Source organism: Crinia signifera, chromosome 4 (genome assembly GCF_055691185.1).
Source record: "Crinia signifera chromosome 4, ASM5569118v1, whole genome shotgun sequence".
Taxonomy (NCBI): domain Eukaryota; kingdom Metazoa; phylum Chordata; class Amphibia; order Anura; family Myobatrachidae; genus Crinia; species Crinia signifera.
In genome coordinates, this window is record NC_139220.1 from 292,322,013 (window position 1) to 292,339,285 (window position 17,273).

Sequence of the window (17,273 nt, forward strand, 5' to 3'; positions counted from 1 at the left end):
AACAATGGGGGTGCATTTAATGTTGCAAATCACATCGCATCGCATGCCACTTGCTGGCATGCGTTGCTATGCGATATTTAATTGTACAATCAGGGGCATTTTCCCGAAAATCACATTGCATACCATCGCATAGTACCTGGGGGTGTGCAAGGATGGAATAACATGCAAATCATCAGGAAATGGCCAAAAATCGGCAAAAAATCGGCCGCAAAATCGCATCGCAGATCAAATCGGCAGAAAATCGGCCGCAAGTCGGCCGATAAATCGGATGCGATATCGGATGCGATTTGGATGAAATCGGGCGCCGTTATAATACACAAGTACCGTATTTCTCTGATGGGATGGTCTCTTGCCTCTTTAGAAGTTTCCACCCCCACTTATTGTGACTGTTTGCTCTATTTGGCTGAACAGAGCAATGACATTAGCTGTCTTGATTTCGATATTGAGGTGCTTTCCTCACTTCTATATGGGTTCAGGCTGATTATCTACTGGGATTAACAACTGCAACATTTTGTGCATCATTGGTAGTGAAATTTTAATATCATGAATTAATTGTATGATCTGGCAACTGACCCAATCTCACCTTTGAGTTTTTGTTAATGGACTTACAGTTGGCTCCCTTCTGAAAAACCTTGAATTATTGGTGATATGATGGCAAATAACCCTCAACTGAGCCTTGAGTTGTTGGAGGTGGGATGGGAATTGGTCCTTATCTCAGATATGATTGGCCGGCATCTAATCCTCATTAACATCTTTTATTGGATTAAGGTACTTATGTATTATCTGGGCTCCCATGTTAAATGCACCCCATTTTTTCATACCCCTACTATCAAACTACGCATGGAGTTGATTATATATAGTGTGGCGAGCGCAGCGAGCCACCGTGCCCGAAGCGTGGCAAGCGCAGCGAGCCCCGCGAGGGGACGCGGTCTCATAAGAAAAACGGGAGCCCAGATATTACATAAGTACCAATTAATATGTTTCCATGTCTTTATTGTAGATATATGTTTTACTCTATTCACCTGGTGTAGAACTGTAGACTGTCATAAACTGGTTGGAAGTTTAACAATCCATTTGCTGCATCCTATGATACTCTGGGGTTAATAGTTAGAATATGTTTGAATATGAATCTAGAACAATACACATAAATGACATGATTCCATCATATACCTGATAACTTCTGCTGCCCATGTTTGGTTGTGTTACATCAAGCCATGTTTTGTGTCACATTGATCTATATTATTTCCCCCCCAGCTCTATGTGCTAAAACAGAAAGCAGCACTCCATGTGCGTGTAGATCTGGATCTGTCGTCAAGGTCACAGTTTCAGGTTATTACACATGTATAGGTAAGTGACTGGTACATTTGGATCAGTGGAGTCTAGTTCTACAGTCCTAGACTGGCTGCATTGGTTTTAATAGTCAACCTGCTGTCTACTGTATGTCAGTAATGGCCCACATCACTCATACAAACTACAATACCATGAATGTTACTATATGTATAGTGGACATATACAGATGTGTCCTGCTTCATCATTGTTGCAGTTATGTTACGCTGAGCGTCCTTTCATGCATTTCTCGTAAATGAATACATCTCTATGTAAATAAGATGCACACGCAGACTTTGGGGTACTCGGAACTGCTTTCTTGTAGAAAAGACATCAGTTTACCACTAGTATAGGTCAAACGGGGTTCCGACCGATTCAATACTTGCTGCTTTTTTCCGACAGGTCGGAATATTACTGTTGGTAACCAGGTGGATTAGCGGAATAGCCGCCAATCCACCTGCTTTTGTCTGAAATGCGGCCAAATCCAATAGGTTTTGGCCCCGTTTCCGACCATCTCAATTTGACTTTAAAAAAGATTGAGGCAGGTAGGACAGTGCCGGGCAGTGGCGTAACTATAGCTCCGCAGCCCCTGCGGTGGCGGGGGGGGGGGGGGTGCAGAGAAATTGGGGGCGCCGCCGGGGGGGCTGCGGGGCTATAGTTACCCGCGAACTGCGTCTCGCCCGGCTCTCTGTCGGGACCTTCCTGACGTCACGGTCCCGGCCGGCTCCTGCTGCAATGAAAACTGACAATTAGAAAATGGCTGCCCCCATACTGCAGACAGTTTTCTGTCTGCAGTATGGGGGCAGCCATTTTCTAAAAGTCCGTTTTCATTGTAGCAGCAGGAGCCGGCCGGGACCGTGACGTCAGGAAGGTCCCGACAGAGAGCCGGGCGAGACGCAGACCGCGGGTAAGAAGGGGGGGCAGGTTAGGTGTGTGTGTGGGGGTGTGGGGGGGGGGTGTTTTGGGGGGGGGGGGGTTGGGGGGGAGCCGAATAAATGTGCGGCGGGGGGGCGCTAAATAGTTAGTTATGCCCCATGTGCTGGGTGAGCAGCTTGCTGGAGAACCATGTAAACCAAATGGTAGGTACAAAGACAATGGGAATATTCCACTCGCTGGTTGATTCCTCTATGACCCCTAAGCGTAGCATCGCTTCTACCTCTTGCTTTACTGCTGCCCGCTTAGCCTAGGGTAAGTGATACATCCTCTGTTTATTTACCACCCCAGGTGGAGTCAAAACATTATGTTGGATCTGTGTCTTTCCCAGAATGGCATCTTAATACTGCACCACTAAATTCACCTCTTCCTGTTTCTGACTAGGACTAGGTGTGACTGCAAGGGTACCTGGCATTCTGGAACCTATTTTGGTACCAATGAGGGCTGGCTGGCACTTTCCTTCTAAAGTTATAACAGGATTATATGGTAGATTTGTACTTACCTCCTACTACCCTCCCGTCGGACCTTGTAATTCACCGGTCCACCACATCTATGATCTCATATGTTATCTTACGTTCTATAGTTGGCACAAGCACTTTCACCTTGTCTCTCGGATTAAAGGACCAGTTGACTGCAGTAATGTCATAACTATGTTTTCTACAGGGTTTCTACAGGGTTTCTATTCCCACCCTTTGTCACGATCCCGGTAAGTTCTTACCTCTAAAGTATCTCTCCAGATTGTCACTGTGTTCCAGGTCTGGATAAGTCCTTTGCTCTTTTTCATGCAGTCCACAGCACAGCTTCTCCAGAAGTCACCTGATGCTGCAGCAATCCCTGCCTGTCAACTCCAGTCTCCTGTGGCTTCCTTGCCATGGCCATTATCATAGGCCACAACCATGTGCTGTACAAACACTGTTTCCTTTGACATGGGAGCAGCCATGTCCATTCCAGTCACCTGTTTGTTCACAGCTAATCCTGAGAGTGCTCCTGTCCTGTTAATTGCCAAGCCAATCACTGCACACTGGCTGCTACAAGGATGCTAGGTAAGATTACCAACCTGCCAGTTCAATTATGTGTGCAGCCTAGCTGCTACCTGTGCAAGCATTCCTTACAAAGACTTTGGCTAATTGCATCCATCTGCACAGTCTAGCGCCTTCCAGTGTTTCTGGAATTAACTCCTTCAGCTCCAGCTGATTCCTATCACTCCTTTTACCCACCAGCATCAAACTCTTGCTGTGCTATCCAGTCGCTCCAGTGGACTCTGCTCCTTCCAAGGACCTGTGTCATTCCAGTGTGCAGCTAGCCAAGCTTTATCAGTGTTCTGCCATCAATATATCCTTGCCATCGGTGTTCCACTTTCGATTGCAAGCTCCATCGGTGTTCCACCATTGATACTCAGCAACATCGGTTCACCATTGATTCCACATTGACCCCTCATTGGTTCCAGCCGACCTACTGAGTCTCCTACTAGCTTCCCAGCTAGTCTCCTGTGACATCAAATTCCATGTCGATTCCTTATCGGCTCCAACCGACTTCCTTAGTCTCCTACTAGCTTCTCAGCTAGTCTTCTGCTCTATTGGTGTTCTACCATTGCTACTTCCCTCCAGCGATGTTCCATCATCGTTCCTGAACCAACTCCATTGGTATTCACAGTAACTTATCCTCTAGTTTATTGTGCTTCACAGTTAATACCTGCAATAAGAACTGCATCATCGTTTATACTGCACTTATTGCCTCTGACCATCGAATTACTGTTTATACATCTCATGCCATGTCAATGAATGTGTGATCTTATTATGTTACTGCATTGTGTTACACTGAGGCAGTAATCCTGTCTACCTTTAAGAACCGGCATAAAGGCTTCATAAATTTGGAAACAAAAGGGGTACCTTGGTCCGATAAGACCTACTTCAGTATTCCCAGGCGGGTTTACAAGGTTAGTAAATCTCTGACAATAGTGCTGGGGCCCGTCATCCCAACCCTGTTGAGTATAGTCTTGTTAAGGTTAGTGTAGGAGCCTCAGCCACAGTCATGTCCACATAGGCTCCATGTAGCTAGGATGACCAACTCATCCCTTTAATCCGGGACACATATTAATTACACAGGTTCTGTGGCAGTTTAAAACCAAGTGAAATTGAGTCTTGAGTTGTGGCAGTTTAAAACCAGGTGAAAGCCAGCCACAGAACCTGTGTAATTAATATGTGTCCCGGATTAAAGGGATGAGTTGGTCACCGTACCTGTACCTCTTTTGTCAAACAGGGTGCCAGCCTGTCAATCCATTCCTCTGCAGTCCATTTCAAATGCATGGCCATGCGTTCAAATGTACAAAGGAATGTCTCATTGTCATCACTTGGAGTGAGAATCGGTAATCTCTCCCTCTCAGCTCCTTTAACTCCTCATACAGCAGCTATTGTCCTTTAATCTGACCTTGCTGCGCCTCATGCAGCAGCTGAATATGAGCTTGCTGCCTCTGAATTTGGTATTGCTGTTGTTCAGCCAGGCGCTGCTGGCCTTTAATCTGAGCTTGCTGCACCTCCTTCAGCATCTGCACCTGAGCTTCGTGCCCCTGTATCTGGGTTTGATGCCCAGATACATTTTCATTAATGGCTCCAAAGTCCTTTTTGTTTCCCCTTTAAGGGAAGATTTAGGATGATTAATATACTGGTCCAGGTTCACAAAACGTACTTTAGCTTACACCTGCCTGCTTCACTGGCCACTTAACACAAAACAGCAACAACCTTTTATGACATGGTTGCCCTTTACGGCTGGATGCCTAACCTTTGGAACTCCAAGTTGCCCTGCTATTCCACTACAGGAACAGATTTGAAAGGTTTTCACAGACTGACCAAAAAATGGACAAACACAGTCACATTTCCTGTCTCCCCAAACCAGTCTGTGTCTTTATTTTGTAACAGGTAAACAGCAGACCAGGTTAACTGAGCGATGTAGTTAAAACACTCAGACAATGGCCTGACATCGCTATATGTGTTGGCCCCATCTTGCAACTTAATTAACAAGTTAGAAAAGTAAAGGGGGCAGGGCCTATTACCGTCACCCCAGTTTTTATCATTTTCGAGGCGTGGGCAGCGCTCTCCTACCGAATGGGATGCCCACCACAAACTTTTTGCCAGGGAGGAGCAAAATTTATAGTTACGCCACTGTAGCAAGATTAGGCAAGTCTGATAGAGCTGATTTATATATGAATATGAAAATAAGAACTCGCACATCTCTGTAAGTGATCAGCTGAAGTGTTTCGCTGAGCAACTGGAGAATAATAATTCAAAGGCAAACTGGAAATTGTGATTGTCAAAATTGAGATTCCCTTTTCTGCAACCACTGCACAAAATTAACTGGGCAGAAAGCTTGAAGAGAGATAAAGTATTAACTAATCTGCTCCTAGTTGTCAATTTTCAAACTTAGCCTGTAAAATAAAAGGAGAAAAATGGTTGGTACTTTATCTCTCTCTTTATCCAATCTTTGAATAATAATAATAATAATAATAATAATAATAATAATAATAATACAGTATATATATATTTACATAAACCAGAAACAGTTTGGGACAAAGGGCTGTAAACTGCTGTAATCAAAAGTTTACAGCATACTTGCCCACCCTCCCAGAATGGCCGGGAGGCTCCCTCAAATCGGGACCTCCGGGAAGGTGGGCAAGTCTCCTGCATCACCCCCAGCAGCCCCCTTCCCCGCTGCATATAATTCTGAATTTTGCGTGTCCGAGGGGAGGGGCTAAAGTATGCAAATTGCGCCATTTTAGCCCCTCCCCCAATCCAATGAACTGTGAATTATCATGGCTGACTGTCATGTGGGCGGGGCTTGGTGACATTAGCCTCATCCCGTCCCCTGACACATAGCCTCGTCCCGCCCTCTTTACACTCCTCTCCGGGCTTCTCCCAGAGAGGAGAGAAAAAAGTAGGCAGGTATGGTTTACAGCACAAGTCAAATTTGGAGAACATACTGTATAGGCATAGCTGTGGAATAAAATAACATTATGGCAATCATTCAGCAATGGGGTTTATTCTGCTATGTTTTGGTGTTGTGTATCAGTGAGAATTGATAGTTAAGATACACAAAGATTCAAGGCAGGTCATCATAATCCATAATGAAATACTTACACAAATGAAGACGATATTGTGATTATTAGCTTACTCCAGCTTGCTTCTGAAACTATATGATGCAGATGAGTAATGTTAATTAGAGTATTGTACAATTGTTACTAAGGTATATAATGTATTGGAAACATTAGTGGATATACAGTAGGACCAAATGTAATAGGATGTGAGAATCAGTTGAACTGCTTTTGTAGTGTACGTGATTGTCATTTAAAAAAAAAAAAAAAATGGAAAAATCTCCCAAAATCTCTCACTTTCTGCTTCTCACACTGTATTACATTTGGCTAATAACCTGTACCAAAATATCATTTTTGAACACAACCTGAAACTCATATAGTTCATCTGAGAAAGTACATGAGGAACAAAGAGGGTTATAACTGGACAGTAAGAAGCTATTTGAGATAGGGGCTGTCCATGGAAATAATTACATCTACATGTATTGGGGCATAGTATTTACTATTGATTGCAATGTTCTGTTTTAATTGCTAGATTATGAATGTTCATATATTTATTTATTTTACAGTACATTTCTGTCTGTCTGTCTGTGTCTGTCTGTCTGTCTGTCTGTCTATCTATCTATCTATCGATCTATCTCTGTCTCTCTCTCTGGGGGTTATTCTGGTTCACTCTTTCTGACAAATTCCTTCTTACATGGCCAAAACCATGTGCACTGCAGGTGGGGCAGATGTAACATGTGCAGAGAGAATTAGATTTGGGTGGGGTTTTACTTCAAAGTGAGATCTATATTGCAGTGTAAAAATTAAGGGTACTTGTTTCCTAGAACGGCGCCCATCGCGGGCATCACATGTACATCACATGCCATTATAATGGCATGCGATGCGACCGATGCGATGTCCGCGATTTTACATAGAAATGCATGGTAAAATGTAAATCGCGTCGGTCGCATCGCATGCGGCCAAAAAAATCGCATGCGATGCGACCGACGCGATTACCGATTTTACATAGGGAACAATGTTAAATGGCCCAATTGACCCGATTTCACATAGGGAACAATGTTAAATGGCCCACAGACCCCAAATAGCCACCCTGAAGTGTGAAATGTAAAATGGCCCAATTGTTAACGCCACCCCACAATCAACGTCAACCCGAAGCGTGGCGAGCGCAGCGAGCCCGCGAGGGGCGGCGTTACACATCCTCCGACCTTTTCATACCCCCACTATCCACGTCGACGTGGAGTTGAGAATAGAAAGTGTGGCGAGCGCAGCGAGCCACCGAGCCCGAAGCGTGGCGAGTGCAGCGAGGGAACGCGGATACCTGTGAAGCCCGCGAGGGGACGCATATAGCTGTGAAGGTATCCGCGTCCCCTCGCGGGACTCGCTGCGCTCGCCACGCTTCGGGCTCGGTGGCTTGCTGCGCTCGCCACACTTTCTATTCTCAACTCCACGCCGACGTGGATAGTGGGGGTATGAAAAGGTCGGAGGACGCGTACCGCCGCCGCTCGCCACGCTTCGGGTTGACGTTGATCGTGGGGTGGCGTTAACAATTGGGGGGGCCATTTCACACTTCAGGGTGGCTATTAGGGGTCTGTGGGCCATTTAACATTGTTCCCTATGTGAAATCGGGTCAATTGGGCCATTTAACATTGTTCCCTATATAAAATCGCGGTAAGCGCGTCGGTCGGTCGCATCGCATGCGATTTTTTTGGCCGCATGCGATGCGACCGACGCAATTTTTTTCCTTGCGATGCCTAAGATCAATATCGTGGGCGCCGTTCTAGGAAACAAGTACCAAATAAAGCACAGTACCCTGCACAGAAACAAAATAACTCACCCAAATCTAATTCTCTCTGCACATTTTACATCTGCCCCCCTGCAGTGCACATGGTTTTGTCCATCTAAGAAGGATTTTGTCAGAAAGAGTGAACTAGAATAAGGCCCTCTGTCTCTGTCTCTGTCTCTCTCTCTGTCTGTCACTCTGTCTGTCTCTGTCTCTCTCGGTCTCTGTCTCTCTCTCTGTCTCTCTCTCTGTCTCTCTCTCTGTATCTGTCTCTCTCTCTCTCTGTCTCTCTCTGTCTCTCTCTCTCTCTCTCTCTCTCTGGCCCTTATTCTGATCGGTGCGGATATAGCCGCGTGCGTTCGGGCCGCTGATGTTTTGTGTCTGCGCATGTGCAGAGGCGTCTCTGCGCATGTGCGAGCGGGGCGTACGGCCAAATCCCGCATGATATGTGAACACTCCGAACAGGGGGTGGAGAGGGGCGTGAAGGGCTATTTGGGCTCATTACCATATGCATACGCCCCGCGTTTCATGGGAGTTCCCATGAAAACGCTGGGCGTACGTATGGTAATGCGGCTGTGACGTACGTGTAGGGGGCGGACATATGACATCGCCGGATGTCAGCTGCCCGCCCTGATCCCTGCTTTTGCACGGAGAAATGTCCGTGTGGTCTGAGGTTGCGGGTGCTGGTGGAGCACTCGGTTCTGCATTTGATGGTCTGCGACCATCGAATGATGGGGGAGGTTCCCTTAGATGGAGAAGGCGTATTCCGTGAAAAATACACGTGCGGTTCGTTCGGACAGCTTCTTACCGCATACGGACGGAGTTGGCGATCCGTATGGAAGGCGGGGTTTCGCACGCACGGTCCTGGCCGCATAATCGGCTCCGGCCGCACCAATCAGAATAAGGGCCTCTCTCTCTCTCTCTCTCTCTCTCTCTCTCTCTGTCTCTCTCTCTCTCTCTCTGTCTCTGTCTCTGTCTCTGTCTCTGTCTCTCTCTCTCTCTCTCTGTCTCTGTCTCTGTCTCTCTCTCTCTCTCTCTCTCTCTCTCTCTCTCTCTCTGTCTCTCTCTCTGTCTGTCTGTCTGTCGATCTCCCTTTTGTCATAATGTGTTTTTATCTAAAAGTGAGCTTTTCATCCTAGACAAATGTGGCAGTGACGAGGATTGCCCTTCAGGAGCTGTTTGTAGACAGAACAATTGTTATTGCGATAATGGATTATGCAACAAATCTAAAAAAAATTGTGAACCATTACTGAAACTGGATGAAGAATGCGTAGGTAAATGAGCTGGAAATATTTCTGTGATAACAATTTCTATAATGAACATGGAATTAAGTTCTATACACATTTATCATTGTAAATTTGCATCTTTATTTTTGGGGTTAACCGCAAATGTTAAGCATTCCCTGAAAGTCTCACAGCAATTATGTCTAATACGGGTTTTTATGGGGGTTGCCATGCTGCCAGACTTACCATATTCCAGAATGCAATACATTGCCGATATTGGCCCCCGCAGCTATCCACCATCTTTTGTAACATCTGAGCTACACACTACATCATTAGCATGGCAGAGGGTACCCCTGGAACCCTCCCTGGAAAATGTGGTCAGCAACACAATTTATGCGCAGCAGCCCCGGCAGCACTCAAACACTTCACAGGGATGGACTGGACTACCCCATTTAGGTCTCTATAACCAGTGGCAGTGTTTACCTATGGGCTGCAGGACTGCAGTCTCCCCCCCCCCCCCCCCCCCCCCTCAGGTAAAGGACCAGATTCTCTAAGCTTCAAAAGTGATAAAATGGAGAGTAATAAGCAGCCAGCCAATCAGTTCCTACAGTACCTGTCATGTCACAGACTGTTTGAAAAATGTCAGACAGGAGCTGATTGGCTGTCTGTTTATCACTCTCCATTTTATCACTTTTGAAGCTTAGAGAATCTGGCCCAAAATCCATCACTGTAGTGAAGCCAGATGCAGTCTGAGACTGCACTGGCTTCACTGTGACTGGCAGTGACTTCCTATTGGAAGACAGAACAAAAGGATGGTGTACACTGCGCTAATAAATGAATAATACAGTTATATTCATAGACAGGTGCCAGTATTGATCAATAAAAACAATTTATTAATACATAATAAAAAATGTAGATAAAAACTGAATGGACATTAATAATAACACTAAATGGCACATTGAGTGCTCGAACATATGGAGCTTCTGGGAGGGAATAACAGTTAATGATCAGTCCATACGGTACCGTATTTCTTTAGGGAGCAAAGAATGAGATCCGTTCCTATGGTGCCTTTAGAATGTCCTTGTTTTAGTCCCATTCAATGGGGGGTCCTGTTCCTAGTAGGGTGGCAATGTATTTAGGGGGTAGCACTCCCCGGCCAGATGGTAAGGCGCCCTCTTCAGTGGACTCAGGACAAATCCTCCAGAACTTGGGGAAAGGACAGATGGATTTAGGATGGGCTGGTTTCGGACTCAGATGAAATCTCCCGGTGCTTGCAGGAATTTGTATGGGACTGCAGGGAGTGGGAGTGCTACAATTTGTATGGGAGTGCTACAGCCTAAATACATCGCCACCCTACTAGGAACAGGACCCCCCATTGAACGGGACTACAACAAGGACATTCTAAAGGCACCATAGGAACGGATCTCATCCTTTGCTCCCTGAAGAAATACGGTACCGTATGGACTGATCATTAACTGTTATTCCCTCCCAGAAGCTCCATATGTTCGAGCACTCAATGCCATTTAGTGTTGTTATTCATGTCCATTCAGTTTTTATCTACATTTTTTATTATGTATTAATAAATTGTTTTTATTGATCAATATTGGCACCTGTCTATGAATATACTGTAACTGTATTAATTTATTAGCGCAGTGTACACCATCCTTTTGTTCTGTCCACCTTTACGGGTTTGACCACCCCTTTTTCAGTACACAGCAGCTTTGATAGGGCAACTCATCCTTTGCGCCCCCCACCTTCGATAACTTGTTATCTCCTACCACTTCCTATTGGAAGTCTGACCTGCCAGTCACCTAAGGCAGTCTTATTGGCAGGTGCTCCCTCCCTCTTTTGGTTTCTATGGGCTGCAGCCGAAGCACAAAAAGGGGATGAGGCCTATGCAAGAGGGGGTGTGGCCTCAAGTGTATGCCAAAACTGCAAGTCACGCCTTCATTTTTCATCACTATGGGCGCATGGCCAGTACTGTGTAAGCTGCTGACAATGGCCCCAGCTCCTCTGCTTCACTGAATAGCAAGTAAGTAAGTTAGTTTAATTTATATAGCACACTTTCCCCAACATGACACTGGGGGTTATTCTGGTTGATTCACTCGTTTGCGAATTCAATCAGAAACCATGCGAATGGTGGTATCTGAATAAGGTCCACTGTGCACATACACACAGTGTCTATTCCTCACTGTATAGGCAGGCCCCGGTGTTCACCCGCTCTCCGGGGGGGGGGGGGGGTGTTGGGGGCTGTGGATGCGGCTGACGCTTCGCCCCACAGGAGGGTTCAGCCGCCACTTCGCTCCATGGGGGGATGCGGCCGCTTCACTCCACAGTGGGGGGGTCGAATTGGTGGTGGGAGATGCAGCGCACTAGGAGGGGGTGTTAGAGATGCAGCAAAGGCCACAGCACCGGTAAGGCTCCAGGAGGGTCTGTGCGCACGCTACCCCCGCCGCAGACGGACACAGATAATGACAAGCGCGGGATGGGGGGGCATGCTCCAGGGGGGGGGGGGGGGGGGGCTCACTTACCTGCTCACAGCCCCTTTCTTCCTGCTCTTCTCAGCCGGAGCTTTGCCGCTGCTCACCACCGCCCTCAAGTGGACCGCGCCCTAGGCAAATGCCTAAAGCTGCCTAGTGGTGGCGCCGGCCCTATGTATAGGACATTATAGGACAGTCATGGCTAACCTTGACACTCCAGATGTTGTTGAACTACACATCCCAGCATTCCCTGCTACAGTTTTGATATTTGGCCATGCTAAAACTGATGCAGGGCATGCTGGGATATGTAGTTCAACAACAGCTTTTACAGGACATGTGTGACCTTTCCCCCATCAGTTTATATTGTACTGTACTTTGTTGTTAGTAGATATTATTTCCACAAAAAATAAGTACACACAAATTGACCCGTGTGGTATACCAGGCTTCTTGTATTGAATGCTAATTACTAAACAAGGACTTAGGGGTAGTAGCACTTGATACCCCTTTAAGACAGACAAAACTACCTGGCATTTTTCAGGCAAGAGTCGGGATGACCTGGGTCATTTTGCTGTTTGAAAGGGTTAAATCCTGGTTGAAATATCACAGGACTTTTACCCAGGTAATTATCAGGTTCTTTTACTGGTCCAACACAGGTTGTCGGTTTTTCTGAAAGGGTGCAACCTGATTTTTATTTTTTGCTGGGTCGTGGTACACGGCCATGATTGGATGAGCTGGTGGGGCACGGGCCAATTGGCTAACCAAGCAGGTCACTCTGATTGCATAAGTGGGCGAGGCCAGAGGCGTAACTAATATTGTGGCGCCCCCCCCGCCAAAAAAATACCTTACCCCTCCGCATGCCGCCGCCGCAGGCCCCGCATTCAGTCCGGCACCGCAGATAGCCTCCGGGCTCCGTCTCCTGCAGTAATGAAAAATTACATGAGAAAATGGCTGCCCCCGTACAGCAGACAGTTTTTTTAGGGATGTTAGAGGAGGCGGCGGCCTCCTCTAGCATCCGTAAAAACTGTCTGCTATTAGGGGGCAGCCATTTTGTCGTGACATTTTTCATTACTGCAGGAGACGGAGCCCGGAGGCTATCTGCGGTGCCGGACTGAATGCGGTGGCGGCGGCATGCGGAGGGGTAAGGGGGGGTCTGACCAGAGTGCCCGGGCACCGGGGGCGCCCCACTGGCGCTTGCTCCCCCAAGCAGCCGCGGTGGCTGCCTTACGGTAGCTACGCCTCTGGGCGAGGCACTGGCATCTGAGGTCATCAGAAGAAATAGCATGGTGCACGGGAAGGAGGAGGAGATCAGAGAGCTGCTGGCAGTTAGAGGATATCCATAAACAAATTACTGGGACAGTCAAGGTCCCTGGTACACAACGATTTATTTGTCCCGTTGGAAAATCTCATTATGGAAGCAATGCTACCCAAATTCAGAGCTCTCTTCCTGTGCAAATACTGATTCTGGCATCAAGAATTACCCCTTTCTGACAGAAATTTATTTTTCTCTTCTTGGCATAAAACTGAGCCAGGTAGCATAGTGTCATTTAGAGCTTAAAGGGGAGCTGGTAAAACCAATAACAGAATTATTCAACCAGTCACTAGCTACTGGAGTAATCCCAGAGGACTGGAAAACAGTGAATGTAGTCCCACTGCACAAAAGTGGAAGCAAGGAAGAGGTAAGCAACTATCGACCAGTGAGCCTTACATCAGTAGTAGGGAAATTTATGGAAACACTCTTAAAACAAAGAGTTGTAGAATATCTCAAAAACAGCAATTTACAGGATCCAAAACAGCATGGGTTTACTGGGGAAAGATCATGTCAAACAAATCTTATTGACTTTTTTGACTGGGTGACTAAAGTAATAGATCAAGGTGGGGCTGTAGATGTAGCTTATCTAGACTTTAGTAAAGCTTTTGACACTGTCCCACATCGCAGACTGTTAAATAAACTTGGGTACTTGTGTATTTTGGCGGCGCCCATCGCATCGCATACCATAACGCATACGATGGTATGCGATGCGACGCGATATCGTTCGATAGTGTACAATGGCATACAATTTTCAAATTGTATGCCATTGTACATGGCATACAATGCCATACGATGCGATGCGATTTAACATTGTATAAGCACCCTAATGGGTGCTTATACAATGTTAAGCACCCTAATGGGTGCTTACAATGTTAAATGCACCCCCACGCCACCCCCCCACTATAAACGTGAACCTGAAGCGTGGCGAGCGCAGCGGTACGCGTACTACGACCTTTTCATACCCCCACTATCCACGTCGGTGTGGAGTTGAGAATAGAATAGTGTGGCGAGCGCAGCGAGCCACTGATCCCGAAGCGTGGCGAGCGGACGCGAATACCTGTGAAGCCCGCGAAGGGACGCGTTTACCTGTGAAGGTATCCGCGTCCCCTCGCGGGGCTCGCTGCGCTCGCCACGCTTCGGGCTCGGTGGCTCGCTGCGCTTGCCACACTATTCTATTCTCAACTCCACGCCGACATGGATAGTGGGGGTATGAAAAGGTCGTAGGACGCGTACCGCCGCCCCTCGTGGGCTCGCTGCGCTCGCCACGCTTTGGGTTCACGTTTATAGTGGGGGTGCATTTAACATTGTAAGCACCCATTAGGGTTCTCAAAAGCACCCTTTAGGGTGCTTATACGATTTTTTATCGTATAGGGGGTCAAAATCGCGTCGCATCGCATGCCATCGGGTACATGGCATGCGATGCGATGCGATACGTTCATCGTACGATGGACATCGGGGGCGCCGCTATAATACACAAGTACCTAAACTTGAAAGCTTGGGATTGGATTCTAAGATAGTTGAATGGATAAGAGCGTGGTTGTAGGACAGAAAACAGAGAGTTGTAGTAAACGGAGTACAGTCAAAGGAGGTAGAGGTTACAAGTGGAGTACCCCTGGGATCTGTACTTGGACCGGTGCTTTTTAATACCTTTATTGGTGATATTGCAAATGGAATAAAGGGTAACATGTGCCTTTTTGCAGATGACACAAAGGTATGCAACAGGGTAGACACATCAGGAGGGGTAAATCAAAAGATTGAGGATCTACGTAGATTAGAAAAATGGTCAAGAGAATGGCAACTACAATTTAATGCCAAAAAATGCAAAATCATGCACTTGGGTCTCAGAAATCAGAGAGGGATCTAGGTGTCACTATTTCAGGGGACTTAAAAGCAGGTAGGCAATGTAACAAAGCAATGAAGAAGGCAAGTCAGATGCTTGGTTGCATAGGGAGAGGTATCAGCAGTAGAAAGAAAGAAGTAATAATGCCACTGTATAGGTCATTGGTACGACCTCGAGTATTGTGCTCAGTTCTGGAGGCCATATCTCCAGAAGGATATAAATACATTAGAGACTGTACAAAGAAGAGCTACTGAAATGGTGCATGGCCTACATCACAAAACGTACCAGGAAAGACTAAAAGATCTTAATATGTATACTTTAGAGCAGAGAAGGGAAAGGGGGGACATGATAGAAACTTTCAAATATATCAAGGGTTTTAACAAGGTACAGGTGGGAGACATTCTTCACAGGAAGAGGAGCAACAGAACACGAGGACATGCACTGAAACTAGAGGCAGGAAGATTCAGGGGAAATGTGAGGAAAAATTACTTCACAGAAAGAGTAGTAGATAAGTGGAATAGCCTACCATCAGAGGTGGTAGACGCAAATACAGTAGTACAATTTAAACATGCTTGGGATAAGCATATTGATATCCTTACAAAAAAATAAGGATCAAATATGGTTTGAGGTAACATGTTTAAAAAAAGGGGCAGACTAGATGGGCCAAGTGGTTCTTATCTGCCGTCAAATTCTATGTTTCTATGTTAAAACTGCAAAAAACAGCAGAAACTCAAAAATGCCAGGCTACTCTGTAGTAACTAGTCGGCCATGGATAATGTAGTGCAGTGAGCAGTCACCACCCACTTTTCATGACCTCATCTCTGTATGCTAAACAAAAAGTACATTTCTTATGACAAACAGTATATTACAGGGCTTACCAGGTACTGTGTAAAACGGGTCGCCCTGGAATAACCCGGGTTAAATGTGCTGTGCGAAAGAGGGGCAGGACGGAGCTTCGACCGGGTTAAAATATCTGGAAAAAAACCTGGGATTTTGGTATTTTTCTGTCTGACAGTGATATTAGTTACTGTTCCTCGTTCAACTATTCAATTTATTCTATTAAAACTCTTTCTTTATCAGACAAGACTTCCATCAATGGTCCAACATCACAGACAACAACAGCAGTGCAATCAACGACACGGGAACTAGGTGAGTAATTCACAATGACTTTTTGTTACAAGAACTAGCGTCTGTACTGTAATGTACTGTGGTCTAATTTGTTATTACTTTGTTTCTACTTTTTATTATAGGATGTTTGTGTTATATTGTTAGTTTGACAATTTCCTTTTCTATGCTTCGCGGTGAGAGGCAAGAATCTTACCAGGCACAATCAAAGAAGGATAAACCCACCTGGAATGTCTTTTATGTCTGGAATTACATACATTTTATTACTTTGAATTACTTTTTGATAGGTACATTAATTACTATAATTTGTATCATGACACCTGATTATTATTTTTTAACTAAAGGGAGCAGAGATTTGATATCATTACACTGGTGTCCACAGCCCAGGAGCAATTAATGCCATTCAGGGTGCTTAACACTACGTAGGCGTTGAAACCCCCACCCCTCACTAGAAGCAAGTCAAATTGCTGCTAATGTGTGATTCAGGGATTGGTCAGCAATCTGGCACCTCAGGCATACCCGTCCCCTATTACATATGTCCCAATATCAGATATTTCCATTAAATTATATTTTGGATGGTTTTAGATCCGGATTTGGCAGAAGGACCTTAGTAGTAACTTGTACCCATTGTCAACTGAACATCTCTAATTTTATACAGGTGAAACTCAAACAATTATAATATCATGCAAAAATTCATTTATTTCAGTAATTTAATTTAAAAAGTGAAACCACTATATTATATAGGCTCGTACATGCAAAGTGAGATATTCCAAGCCTTTATTTGTTATATCTATGATTATGGCTTATAGCTTATAAAAAAAACCAAATCTCTGAAAATGTGAATTTTACATGAAATCAATAAAAGAAAAGGATTTTAAATACAGAAATGTCTGCACTCTGAAAAGTATAACCATGCATATGTAGTCAGTACTTGAATCGGGCCCCTTTTGCATGAATTACTGCCTCAATGCAGCATGGCATGGATGCTATCAGCCTGTGACACTGCTGAGGTGTTATGGAAGACCAGGATGCTGTGTTTTTTTGAGCTGGGTCGTGGTAAACGGCCGTGATTGGACGAGCTGACAGGGCACTGGGTGATTGGCTAAGCAATCAGGTCACTCTGATTGGATAAATGGGCGAGTCACTGGCATATGAGGTCATCAGAAGAGACAG

General features: G+C 45.7%; 1 protein-coding gene and 1 long non-coding RNA gene across 2 annotated transcripts in view; both read left to right on the forward strand.

Annotated features, from left to right (window-relative positions):
- LOC146073200 (adhesion G protein-coupled receptor E1-like) overlaps positions 1-17,273 on the forward strand; it is a 61,318-nt gene that overhangs the window by 11,463 nt on the left and 32,582 nt on the right. The window lies entirely within an intron of this gene.
- On the forward strand, positions 1,253-16,124 carry LOC146072760 (uncharacterized). Its single transcript, XR_014473231.1, has 3 exons — positions 1,253-1,347; positions 9,263-9,397; positions 16,056-16,124. It is a non-coding gene; the product is annotated as an uncharacterized LOC146072760 (long non-coding RNA).